Consider the following 14,367-nt stretch of genomic DNA (forward strand, 5'->3'; position numbering starts at 1 on the left):
AATGATAAGGAGTGACTGAAAATTTTACAACTGACCCTTTTCAGGGCCAATGTAAGCTTTTACGTTCCCTACTAAACCATTAATCTCATCAGTCCTTTTAAGGGCCACCTGAGTTTAAATTACCTTGCCAACTAATACATTTTTACTACGATTTCCGGGGACGATTCGTCAACTCAAAAACTATGTAAAGCCGGCCACTATTAAACCAAGTCAGTCATTTACTGGCAGACGTCACGAGCAGAGTTGTTCGTCACAAGGCTGGGAATACCGGTGACAAACGACCTTATATTACTTTCTCAACTTTAAGTAATTAACCAGGAATCACCGAAATTCTCCAAGGTCTGCGCTGGGAGAACCTAACAGCTATGAAGAAAAAATAATAAACGTGAGCCAACGGGATAGTCTCCAACGGGCAAACATCACAAACTAATCTTTCCACCTGAGATCACCAAAGCAACTAAGTCTGAAAAAAAGGTGCTTTAGTTTTAATAAGCACTCTTAAATAATCGTCTTTGACGTTATACCAGGAGATGATAGGAAAGAGCTCTACAACTTGCTCCAAAGCTTCAAACCCTGAGGTATCCAGGTAGTCACGTTCGCTGAAAACTTCGGTCAACAAAGTACTTTACTTAAGAAGCTCACCAGTCCTTTTCAGGTTCATCGACGTCAAACTATCTTGCCAACAAATACATTACAACCTAATAAAGTTGAAAAAAAATTGCCTTTAGAGCTCACAAGAGTCTGAACTATGCCAAAAGTTACAAGAAGTCGAATTAGACGGAAAACTTCAAATGAATCTCATGATTAATCTCAAAAACTTGAGCCACTGGAAGTCTCTAACGGGCAAGCATCACGAACCAATCTCTACTAATCTCTCCACCTTAGATCATCAAAACAACTAAGTCTGCATAAAAAGGTGCTTTAAACACCTACGTCTTCGACGTTATAGCAGGTGACGTTGGGAAAGAGCACTACAACTAGCCCCAAAGTTTCGGACTTTTTAATTTTCCTCCCGATCAGTCTGGATCTTTAACAGAAGGCCAGAGAAGATCACCCTCAGGTATCCAGGCAGTCACAGTTTCTCTAAACCTTAGTCAAGAAAGAATTTACTTAAGAATCTCACCGGTCTTTTTTTAGGCAATTTGATGTTGAACTACCTTGCCAACATATGTATTAAAACTTAACAAAGTTAACAGAAAGCAGCCTTTGGGGGTCACTAAAGTCGCAAGAGGGTGAATTGGGAGGAAAACTTGAAATGTGTCTAATGAAAACAATTTGTGGCGTTAAGAAACTGACGCAAAAAATTTATCAAGATGGGAATAGCAGCCTCAAAATCGACAAATAAAGAATTCATTACGTGAGAGATCAGCTTGATATTTTACCCTCACAGTAATCTCTTGAATTTTTAAAGATGTAAATTCAGATTTTCAAATAAGTAGAAAATATATTTGTATTTTTGCGGCATTAAAAAATGTAGAGATTAGGCTCCAGAACTTTCTTGCTCTGGTAATAAAGTTGTGAGATAAGAAAAAAAAATTTTTTAATGATAAATTTTTTGTGAGCTTTGAATCTTTAGTTTAAAAAAATAGCCCTGTTCATAGATTATACGGTAGAAACTGCAAATCAACGGCCACTTATGACCGATAATTATTTTACGGCATAAGTAACACACGGCACTTTTTACAATAATTTACTTTTTTTTAATTTTTACAGTTTATTATTTGGCCAAATAAACTGTATGCATTCCGGACAAACATGTTTTTAATAAGACGATTTTTGTCCTGAAAAGTGTCAGAAATAAATGTAAAATTTTTAACTGAAAACGTTTCATATTACATGTCAATACACTACGGTGTTCTATTTAGTGAGTCTCTGGCAAAGCTGAGACGGGGGGACCGCTAGTTAAACAATATTCACGTGTTTTTCCTGATTTATTATGTTTTCGTGAATACTGTGCACATGAAATCTACAATTGTACCAATATTTCTTATATTTAAATCAATGACCAGCTTACATTATAATTAAAACTAGTTTTTATATCAAGTTATAAAGTAAGCTTATAAAAATGGACAAAAATTAAATTTGACGATGTACAATCCTTTTTCGTAATTTTCCTATATGTTATGAAAAATAGTTATTTCCCTTATTAAGGAACGTCCATCGCCTACTGTGGTAGTCAATTCAATGACAATCGATGCGACGTCACTAAATGAAAGCTTCCTTTTATGCTAGTAGTACGTTGGTAATGAAGTTTATTTTATTTTCAACTGACTCCAGCTGCTATTATGAATAGTGTGCTATATATTTATACAGTCAGCTGTTGAAAGTGATAAACTTAGGAGTATGTAAAAAAAATGATTTTATATTCATGAATGCTGTAATTTAGTGCGTTTTTATCCATCAAAGAAACTTAATTGAGAAATCATTATAAAAGTTTTCATGTTATTTTACGAATTCAAATTTTTTGCATTACACGCGCTCCCTACACCAATATGGCCAGCAGTATTTGTCACTGCACGCACCGAACGTAACTGTAGACCAAAATTGTATTTTAGCTATCTTATTAATTTTTTTATCGCCAACACCTATAACGTTACCCAGTTTTTTAAAGATGATGATGCCAGGGTTACAGTACTCATATTTTTGTGCTTGTACATTCCATTTAAGTAGTCTAATTGATCATCAAAAGTTTGCTTCAGGCCTTCGGCCGTACATAAGAGGCTGTGTTAGGCGAGTTTGAAAAGTGCTGACTTTGAATTGAATTCCGGATTTTGATCACCAAGCCATACAAATAAGGATACTATTGGATTCAGCGCGATCAGAATTTTAATAATATGTCATTCAAAGTTCTTGTGCATTTCGTGATGGAGCCTCCTTAAGTTATAAATGCATGCATCTAAACATCTGTAGTAAATCATCATTTTGAATGTGCTTAATGCACACCAAACTCCAATAACTATTGTATACTTAGACATGTATGAAAGTTTGCAGTGATTTTCGCTACATTACCTCGTACTTACAAAGGAACATTTTGAAAGACTAATCTTGTATGTCTCTCTGAGTCAAATTACATTCCTTGAGCTTTTTTGTCCGAAGATGATACTAAAACCTAGCATCAACTATTATTACTACCACTGCACATAGAGTAGTAAATTAAGTTACATATGTCTTTGCAGTTTTGTAGGAATGTCATTTAAGTAAAGTGCGAGTAATTAAATTTATCGACATTTCCCATCAAGCTCAAGATTGCCAAAGCACCTCAATTTTTTTAGTTAAAACTACAGATTTGTAGAAAAATTGTCATACGTAGCCATTAAAAAAAAGTGTTACGTCAACTAGGATTTGAACCTAGAACTCTTTTCTTACTGGAAAAGTGCGTTATCAATTTCGCCATCGAGGTATTGGCGACTTCTCTCCTTAATTGCTACATCTTAGTTTTTTTGGCGATTTTTCTGTCAACGCCTGCTCATATGATATATAAGAATATTAGAAATAAATCTGATTTTATCGATTGGTAAGTATTTATGCACGTATTTTCATTTATTGACATTTCCCATACAGTTTTTTTTCCATCTAGAACTTATGAATGTGTCGAGTATTTTATATTCAATATCAAACAGAATCGTAACATCCCACATGTCTCACTCTTCATAACTCTTAAATTATTTTTTCATGCTACTATGATATACCTTAAAATGTAGCAAGAGTATTTCTGCCCTGTTGGCTGCGTTTATTTTGACGAAGGTAACCAATGTATTAATTATAAGTTTACAAGGGATCACGGCACAAAAAACTACTCCATTGACAAATGATAAAATAAATTCACATAAAAAACAACAACAATTTTTATGAATTCATCTTAACGGAGGATGGGAAGGAACTGGGTAGAATAAATAAGAAGTGCACTGATTATGAGCCACTAACGAAGATATATTTCGTGGCTCAAGTGAAAAACTCCGAAGAGAAAAACTTAAGAGAAGAAAAATTCACAAAGATACAAACGAGTGAGGTTGAACTATGATTTCAAGATAAAATGTCCTGGAAAGAAAAAATTGTACGTGTGTATGTGTATAGATAACGTATACGTGCGCATCCACACGTGTCTTGAAAAACTCACGAATTGACAAACGTCGCACGTTCCGTAAAGCAGATTATTGCTGTGCTTTACTCGCAGCACGTTGAGCTCCTCGAAGATGATGCAGATGACGATGATGATTGAGTGAAGGAGAGTGTGAGAGAAATTTACCCCAAAAAGGTAACACCCAGATGCTCGTGTGCGTGATGATGATGATGAAAAAAGATGTAGAAGCCAATAGAACGAATATAATACCCATTTATGCCAGATACTCGAAATCGCAGTTGATAACTCTAGACCACTCTGTAAGACAAATAGTTTGGAACTGACCCGGCACACCCACCCAAAGTAGGTCCAAGACTCCCCTTCCCTTTTTATTCTCCCACTTGCAGCAGTCGTCAGGATCCGTCAATCCCTTACACCTTATGTGAAAAACCATGAAAGAGAGAGAGGGAGAGAGAGAATGATGTAAGCAATTAATAGAGGGGAGAGACTTATGACCCGAGGACCTTAATGAGATCAAAAGTGATAGAGATGTAGTTGCATGATAGAGAAGGAGAAAAATGTCTAGCTAATGAGAGAATAGAGAGAGAGACATAATGAGAGTTGGCGTAAGAGCGATTAAATGCACCGACTAAAACAAAAAAAGAAGAAGAATGAAGGTTAGAAAGAAATTGACCAGCGCTTGCATGTGTGAGTATGTGATGAATTTTCTGTGAACTCGGTGTGCTGCCACTTTCAGCGTGCTGCGAGGTTGATCCTTGACCGCTCACAAGTCAGCCTACGAATCTTAGTCGTTTCGACTAAACATACCTCATTTAGGCACTAAATATTCGGAATAATATTTTCGGTCTTTATCTTGCTACACTACTTATCTTACAAAATAGGGGTGATCACAATATTATGGAAGAGCCCTGTGCTATCACAAGAAAAGTTCAACTTTTTTTATGTTTGTATAATAGTTTAGGCTCATACAAAATTAATTGTGGAAACTACAAATTTATTTTTCGACATCAATTTTTAAATCTTTAACATTACAGAATCATTAGAGAAAGCATAAATAAAAAACGTTTTGATTAGAAAAAAAACAAAGTGTCATTGCGAAAATCCATATGCACCCCTAGGTTGGATTTTATGAAGAAAAATGTGTTTGGTAAGGTTTACTTCTAAGAGAATACATTCTGTTTTTTTTTCTTTTTCTTGAAAGAAACATATTTTAATTTAGAAACCAGTAAAAAACAATGAATAAGTGCCATATTAGTTTAAGCTACTATACATAAAAAAAAAAAAAATGAAAAAAAAAAATTAATATTTCGTTCAAAATTAATAATTAATAATTCATATTCATATAAAAATTCAATTTTGCCATTTATTGCGGTACCATAAAGATACAACAGCGCTTTGAAGAGCAGAGCGCCCTAGTCAAAGTGCCGGACTCGTTGCTGATGGCAAAAGTGATTAACATGGGCTTGCATGGGATTTTTGTACCCTCCAGAGAAGCAGCAGCGTCGGTGAGCTTTAGTATAAAGTGTATCTTAATGTCATACGTTTGAGTGTTAGGGCAATCTTACATTTCTTAATGGCACGCCGATTCAAATTTATGATAGCTTCAGTTTGGTAGAATATTTGAATGTTTGAAATGGGAAATTAATAAAAATAAACTTGTAAGCTCACATTACATGTACATTTCTTGCGAAGGTACAGAGTTTTAAAAAACAAAATAATTTTACTATATTATAAAACAGAAATAATTACATAAAAACTAAAAAATACAGTTTTTGTCAAAAAAATAACTTTTAATACTGGTAATTATCATTACTATCTACACAAACTTAATAGAGGTTTCTTTTGTTAAAGCACTTGCCATGATAATTTACAAATCAAAATCACAAAGTTTCAAGAGTGATGACTAAAAAAAAAAGAAAATTTTTTCCCTTAGAAAATTCTACGTAGCGTTATTTCAATGGAAACAAAAAAAAGCGTGTCTATGTAGTTGAAAAATATTAGTAATTATAAAATAGAAAATATTCTGTAAGAATATATTTTTTATTAAAACGTTGGTAAGAAATATTTTCATAAGTTAAAGAACAATACAAAAACCGTAAAACAAATTTACAAACAAAAAAATTTAAGTATTAGTTTTTATTGTTTTCTTAAAAGTCGGGTATAGAAAAGTCAAATTTCCTTAAAGTTGTGCAGGGCTACTAGCACCAACCACAATGATTATTATAATTTAATCAAATTAATAAAATTCTCCCATTACATGTAGATGTACTATGTCATATAAGGCATGTGTATTAAAATTGAATACATCTATATAAACATATTATTTGGAAAAATTTGTTGTTCTTAAAATTTTATGAATTCAGTTGGTGTTAAAACATACATTGAAAGTAATCTGTATAGTTAACTAGCAGCCCCCCATCTCGGCTTCGCCCGAGATTTACTAAATGGAACACCGTAGTATATTGACATGTAACGTAAAACGTTTTCAGTTAAAAATTTTACATTTATTCCTGACACTTCTCAGAACAAAAATCTTCGTATATTAAAAACATATTTGTTCGCAATGCATACAGTTTACTTGGTCAAATAATAAGCTGAAAAATTAAAAAATTATAAGTATGCTGAAAAGTACCGTGCGTGCCTTATGCCATAAAATTATCGTTGGCCATTAGAAGCGGTTGATTTTAAGTTTCTCCCGTATAATTGACGAAAAAGGCTATTGCTTAAAGCTGTTAAGATTTTAAACTCACAAAAAATATATAGATAAAAAAAATAGTTTTTCTCTTATCTCACAACTTCATTACCAGAGCAACAAAGTCCTGGAGCTTAATCTCTACGTTTTTTATTGCCACAAAAATACAAATATATTTTCAACTTATTTAAAAATCTGAATTAAGATCTTTAAAGATTTAAGAGATTACTGTGAGGGTAAAATATCAAGCTGATCTCTCACGTAATGAATTCTTTATTTGTCAATTTTGAGGCTGCTATTCTCATCTTGATAAATTTTCTGCGTCAGTTTCTTGACGCCTCAAATTGTTTTCGTTAGACACATTTCAAGTTTTCCTCCCAATTCAACCTCTTGCGACTTTTGTGACCCCCAAAAACTGCTTTCTGTTAACTTTGTTAAGTTTTAATATATTTGTTGGCAAGGTAGTTCAACATCAAATTGCCTAAAAAAAGACTGGTGAGCTTCTTAAGTAAATTCCGTCTTGACTAAAGTTTAAAGCAATTGTGACTGCCTGGACATCTCAGGGTAATCTTCTCTGGCCTTCTGTTAAAGACCGAGACGGATCCGGAGGAAAATTAAAAAGTCCAAAACTTTGGGGCTAGTTGAAGTGCTCTTTCCCAACGTCACCTGGTATAACGTCAAAGACGTAGGTGTTTAAAGCACCTTTTTATGCAGACTCAGTTGTTTTGATGATCTAAGGTGGAGAGATTATTAAAGATTGGTTCGTGATGTTTGCCCGTTGTAGACTTCCGTTGGCTCAAGTTTTTTTTTTCCTTGATAGCTGTTAGCTTTGCCCAGCGCAGACCTTGAAGAGGATTAATGATTTTTGGTTTAATGCTTAGAGTCGAGAGGGTAATATAGGGTCGTCGGTCACCGGGGTTCCCAGCCTTGCGACGAACAACTCTGCTCGTGACTTTTGCCAGTTAATGATTGACTTGATTTAGTAGTGGCTGGCTTTGCATAGTCTTTTAGTTGACGAATCGTCTCCAGAAATTAAAGTAAAAATGTATTTGTTGGCAAGGTAATTTAAACTTAGGTGGCCCTTAAAAGGACTGATGAGATTAATGGTTTAGTAGGGAACGTAAATGCTCACATTGGCCCTGAAAAGGGTCAGTTGTAAAATTTCCAGCCATTCCTTATCATTATTCTTGATGATGGAGAGCCAGCTGCGGATAGCTTGACTCTTACCCTCGGAGTCACTGTGGACGGAGACCGTACATGAGGGAAGCACACTGCTGATAAAAAAATATCTCTTTCTTTGGGTTGTTTTCCGGATTACCAACCGCTCATTGTTAGTTGGGGAAATATGGGGATGCCATTAGGGACACGACCACTGAGAAGAAAGCCGTTATGGCTGTTCATGCCCCTCAGAGCTGTTTTCCCTGGCTTACATTTATAGTATAAAATTCTCTGACGGCGCCAGGCCAGATTGTGGTACGGCCATGTAATTATGAGGGGTTGGAGCAGGATATGCTCTGGCAAGACACGTCTCCTGGTACTCAACCCGAAACGTCATCGGTTAGAATAAATTTTTTATTAGTGGTACTCATCAATCCTGGAAGTTCAAGGTGACAGCAGACCTAGATTACTTGTTCATTGGAGAAGAGCGTCATCGGTAACCGGGATACCCAGCTGCGTGACTATTATCAACATTTTCGATGCAGCTCGATGTACTGCCAGTAGAGTACCGCAGAAATTCCCGCAACGTTCTGGCCTATTATAACCACACTTATTTAATTCTGTTTCAGGTAGCTCTGATTTTATGTTGACGCCAGCTAGCAGATCCTACTGAACTAAAGTGAAAAGCTGGCATATTTTTTCAAAACTTTAAGCTTATTTATTGCTATTGTTATTAAATTTTTTAAGATAAAAACCATACTAAAACCATCTACGAAGTGTCAAGAATCGGTATGCAAAATTTCAGCAAAATTGGTTCAGTAGTTCTCATGGTTAGCGATTACAACGGTTTTAGCGACTTTGCTTTACACATTAGTGAGATAAGCCCATGATATTAAAAAAAGTTTTTTACTACGACTTAAAACTGTAAATTTTCTTTGTTTTGCAAAGTGCAGAAATAATGGGTGTTATCAGGTAGCGGAGGTTGTAGGATGTCGAGGGAGGCTAAAAATAGTTCAGTGTGGCAACCATTAAAAAGGTCCTTAGAACTGTAACGGAGCTTAACAAAAAACTAATCCTATGAAAACAAGAGAGAAAGTAGGCAAATTATCACTTTTTATATGAGGAGATCAGGGGCGATATGGAATAAATACGACGGCTAGGGTATTCGAAGAGCTTAGAGAAGAGCTGTGATAAGCTGACCTAAATCACTATATAATGTAGTAAGATTTACGTACATATCTATTCTACTAAATCTTTAACACCTCCCTGTGTGTCTTGCATGTCAACCCCCTACACATAATAAACATTCATGATATGTTTGAAACGAGGTGTCTATACTCGCTTACAGCTCTGAAAATCACTAGTTAATGCGAGGAATACTCTGACCGAAACTGTGCTTCCCGGGTACCCTCGAAGACAATCACGTTACAACGTGGACAACGAGTTCGCTTCCCCTTTCTCTCATCTGCTTGCTGAGAAGATAGCTCAGCTCTGGCTTAACTCAGGATGCTTGAGCGTGAGTGTCAACGCGCGAGCCTGCGGAGGCGGGAAGATAGGGCCTATAGTCTGCTAACAACTCCCTTTTGGACGTCGCGATCTCTCAATAAAGCCTATAAATAAAGAGAAGCTCGAAGGGTTGCAGGCAGCGAAAGGCTCACCTAAAGCAAGACACAAACATTTAAGGATCACAAGAACGGAAACTATATTCATAGCACTGGAACAAAAGCATCTGTGTGTTTTTGCTCGATCACATCAACAGCAAGGCACGTACGGCCAGGGGAGGCTTTCCTCTTGGAGCCGACGGCACTCAATGGTTTATACTGGGCACAGAGGGAGATAACGTTGATATCGCAGTTTTTACGCACTGCGATTACCGTGCTTTTCGTAGCCTCGTATTCACTTTTGTTAGCCGAGCAGATGCTTCTTCCACAGGATTTTTCGGCCAGGTATCTTGCTGGGAAATCATTTGTTCGCAGGCGTCAGGTGGCAGGCGCTGACAAGGCGGTGACGAGGCTGTCTATACCTTATCTCCTATCACTAATCACCTATACCTAATCTCTTCTACCTTAATAGCCCAGAGCGTCCCGCGTTTATACGCATCGCAAGACGCTTGTCTCTCCTTTCTCTCTCTTTCTCTTTCTCTCTCTCTCACTCTCTCTCGTACACATTATGACGCCCCCCTCTCTCTCCAGCCTTCCTTCCTTGCTCAGTCTAGGTGAGCATAAATGGCGTTAACGTATTAATCACCCGTTACATTTTTTGAACCTTTCCCCATTATTATAAATTTATCTGATTTACATTCTTTCTGGAGACTTAAAATATAATTAATAATATTATTGCATCGCTACGAATTTGCAAATATTTAATAGCTGACGGAAAGTTTTCCTCTTTGTCTACGTGATTTTCATTTCTCGTTAACTTAGATAAATTTATCAAATGATTTACTTTTCTGCATCTCTTGCATTTATAAGTTTTATAGTAACATTTACAAAAATCATGATCTATTCAACTGCAGTAAAAGCATTTCTTCTGTGTCTTTTAAATTAAGTATTTTTTAAATTGTAGATAATTAGGTGTGATATAAATATGCGACCCCTTTTAATCCATAGTATGCATAAAGCAAAGAAAATGCTTTTATTCTCAGGAATAATAAGAATTCTGGATTGATGATTTAATGTAACTTTTGTTTGGTAAAATCGTATATGTTTAATCTAGTTTAATTTAAGTTTAGGCATGTTGGCCATTTTTTACTTAATTTATTGCACAATTAACACAAAGGGAGTACTTGTGACACGGGACTTCCATATTTGATCATACAAAATACTCTTTAGGGGTCGCACGTAAATGCTGTGGACAAGTTTTTCGATTTCCCCCCCCTTTTTCTCACGTAAGCTTTGTGTAGATCAGAAATTGACTCCTCTCTTTAAAGTCAAGTTGACTTACTTGTTTTTATACATTTTCGTAAAAAAATTTTAAATATACCTTTTGATGAATTACTGATAAATATTACAATATTATAGGATTTTATTATGTTACAATGACAATTTTTTAAAATGCAGCGTAACAGCAAATGCAGCAACGTTAGTTATAATAAGTATGAATATAAACAGAAGCATATTTAGCAATGTTGACGAAGAATGCCTTAATCGACAAAAATCATTGTGCGACGTCGAAAGAAATGACTTGAAGTGAATTACAAAATGTTAGTACGTCAACTATTAGGTCAACGTAATATAAAGCTCATATTTTAGAATAAAAAAGAGTGTTGTATCACACACAAACTTATTGCCTGGCTCCTCCACCCCCAAGCGTAAACATCCGTATGATTGAAGCAAAACTCCCTTCTCTCTAAAACTGTCCACGGCATTTGGCAACGACCCCTTACTTTTTGAGAAGTCATGTTAAATATTAAATTAAACTGTGTGTATAAAAAACTACGGTAAAAAGTTTAAAAAAATATTGTGTCTTGTATACTTTTGTAAATACTTATACAGTACTTAATCTCTTGCATTCTTCTGCATTATTACTCAAGTTTTTTCATTTTTATGAGAAGAATACAAGTTTAGCTTTTTTCATAAGCTTGAACCTTTGTTTGGTAATAAAAATATAAGCCAGTTGGAAAACTTAATTTGGTGGTCTCATAATTTAAGAAATATTTATATTGTCAGCTCAGGTATGGTCTACAGTAAATAGGGTACAAGAAATAATTGTAAGCTAATTCACGCAAAGCTTACAATGGTTATTTTTTTTATTCCCTTTGCTTCTTGCTTGACATAATTTTTTCAGTTATATAAATATAAAGGGTTAGCAAGCCAAGTGCACAAGTGTACGTATTGCGATGAAGTATGTATGATTTAATTTTCAGACTAAACACTTTTATAATAGAAATAATGTAATATTTAGTAGTTTCCTCTATCTGATCTTAGTACTGTATGCTGACTTTGTAGAGTTTTTAGAGTCCATCGTTAGACTAAATAAAGGTGTCAATAACCTCTAGTAACTCAACAAATTTTACTGCGTACACATTTTTTTACAAACAAATCGTTTTATATCGTAAACGTCTAGAGAGCAGCAACTTAAATTGTCTAATGCCTTTATTATTGTTAAATTAGTAAATGAAATAACATGACAAAAACATTTATTTACAATGGTTAAAAATTCAAAAAAAATATACAAATTTTGGCTACGACTCATAACGGGTAATTTATACCTGAACGCCGTTTACGCTTATCTAGACGATGCAAGGAAGAAAGGCCAGAGACAGAGAGGGAAGTCATAATGTGTACGAGAGAGAGAAAGGAGAGAGACGCATTGCGTCTTGCAATGCGTGTTAGCGTGGGACTGTCTGGGCCATTAGGCCTGAAGAGATTAGGTATAGATGATGTACACACGTGCGTCGCTTGTCTATTGAGCACACTAAGCCACCTCAGGACAGCCTCGCCATCATCTTGACAGCTTTTGTCCTCTGACATATGCAACCAAGCGCCTTGACAACAAGACATACAGCAATAGACCATCTGCTTGACCAACGAGAGCAAACACTAGGCTACAAAATGCCATGTAAGCGCAGTGCATGCGTGAAAATTGCGATATCCGCGCAATCTCTCTCTGTGCCCAGTTGAATTATTAGGTGCTGTTGGCTCCGAGAGGTTAACCTTCCCCGGCCGTACGTGCCTTGTTGAGCAAAAACACACACATACATACAGATGTTTCTGTACCAGTGCTATTAATATAGTTTCCGTTCTTGTGATCCATAAATGTTTGTGTCTTGCTTTGCGTGAGCCTTTCCTTGCATGAAGCCCTTCTGACTACTTTTAATTAACAGGTTTTATTAAGAGATCGTGACACCTGAAAGAGAGTTGTAAGCCGAGTATCAACCTCATCTTGGCACCTCCGCGGGCTTGCACGTAAATACTGACGTACGAGCATCATGAGTTAAGCCAGAGCTGAGCTGGCCCCTCAGCAAACAGATAAGAGCAAGGGAAAACGAACTCGTTGTCTGCGTTTTAACATAATTGTGTCTTCGTGGATACCCGAGAAACACAGTCCTAGTCAGAGTATTCCTTGCGCTACTTAGTGGCTTTTCGAGCCGTGAGCGAGTACTGACACCCAGTTATAACTAGCGCCCGACCTTGTGGTTTGCGTTGGGTGCTCGGCAGAGGCCTTACACTCCCTAGAGGATGTTTTTTAAAATTCGGCGTTCTATTTTATCACGTGAATTAATTCCACATGATTAGGTGTAGTGTGTGCACGCGCTTCGGATTCTTCAAGGTTGTGCGTGTTTACATTTACGCATGGCAAGAGAGAGTCGATAGGTCACTGAGGGCACGAGCGCGGGTCCCACTGTTGTCAGTCAACAAGGGCTTATATGTATTGTGTACGTACACAATTCGTGTTAGTCTCTTGGCTTGGCTTGTTTGATTTATTGACAAAGCCCAAGTCAAGGCGTACAAGCTCGCTTTTCGGTCTTAAATGACACTGCTCTTCGCCAAACGCCTTGTTGACTGTGTGTATAAAATAAAAGCGGAGACGAGTAGCTGTATGTAGGCAGGTACACAAAAACACGATTGTATTTATCTCTTCCTGTACTGCATTCACTCTACATAAGTGGGGAGGTACAGTTGTTGGGCATGGAGTTTCAATTAAATTTCTATTTAGGAATGAATTTCTATTTTTTTTTTTTAAATCTTTTATTTTTTTTTTACAACAATCTGTGCACCTTCAAAGAGCTTTTAACACCTTTTAACTAACGTTTAAGCGTAGAGTCAGCTCTAGTTGTAGCTCCTCAAGCCTTTTTTCTTCTCAGTGTGAGTTACCTCAGCTACACAGATAATAGAAAATTAATACCTAGATGTCGCAAGTCCACTAACCTGCGAAAAGATAATGAATAATTTAGAACTGTGCTCAGACGACTTGAGGATCGGGAAAGCCACCAGACTATCACGCTGGTTATTGGGAGAGTATATTCCTCAAAATTTCATAAGGGAAATCGATCCGGTCGAAAACAGGACTAAACGATGTACCGTTCGCTCCTCGTTCATTAAAACTACATTGGACAAAGAACTAAGAATACCTTATGCAAGCGAGGAGAAAAATAGTGAAGGATCCCACCCACTACAACTTTTAGATGTAAAAGAAGTGCAGAAAAATTTACATCGTACATGCCAAATAGGAGAGGATCACTCTGAGGACTTGGAATCTAAGCATGACGAGAATGCGGCTGGCACTTGTGAAACTGTTTTCGACGACAATACGGTAAATCAAGAGTCTAAACACACTGGAACCAAAAAATACCATTCTCTCAAACTCCAAGATATCTCCAGAGGAAGGGGTCCTGTACCAATCCAGATGAAGATAGAGAAGTCTTCCAGCTCACGACCAGCGGTGGCATGCCGTTTGACGTGCCCACAGAATTTGCCAACAAAGTTCAACAGAC

At 36.4% G+C, this 14,367-nt stretch overlaps 1 protein-coding gene across 1 annotated transcript in view; it reads left to right on the top strand.

The window, feature by feature from the left end:
- pHCl-1 (pH-sensitive chloride channel 1) overlaps positions 1–14,367 on the top strand; it is a 669,372-nt gene that overhangs the window by 298,580 nt on the left and 356,425 nt on the right. The window lies entirely within an intron of this gene.

This window comes from Copidosoma floridanum, unplaced genomic scaffold (assembly GCF_036245765.1).
Source record: "Copidosoma floridanum isolate Cflo_tuat_1 unplaced genomic scaffold, Cflo_Japanese_pri ptg000004l, whole genome shotgun sequence".
NCBI classification, from domain to species: Eukaryota; Metazoa; Arthropoda; class Insecta; order Hymenoptera; family Encyrtidae; genus Copidosoma; species Copidosoma floridanum.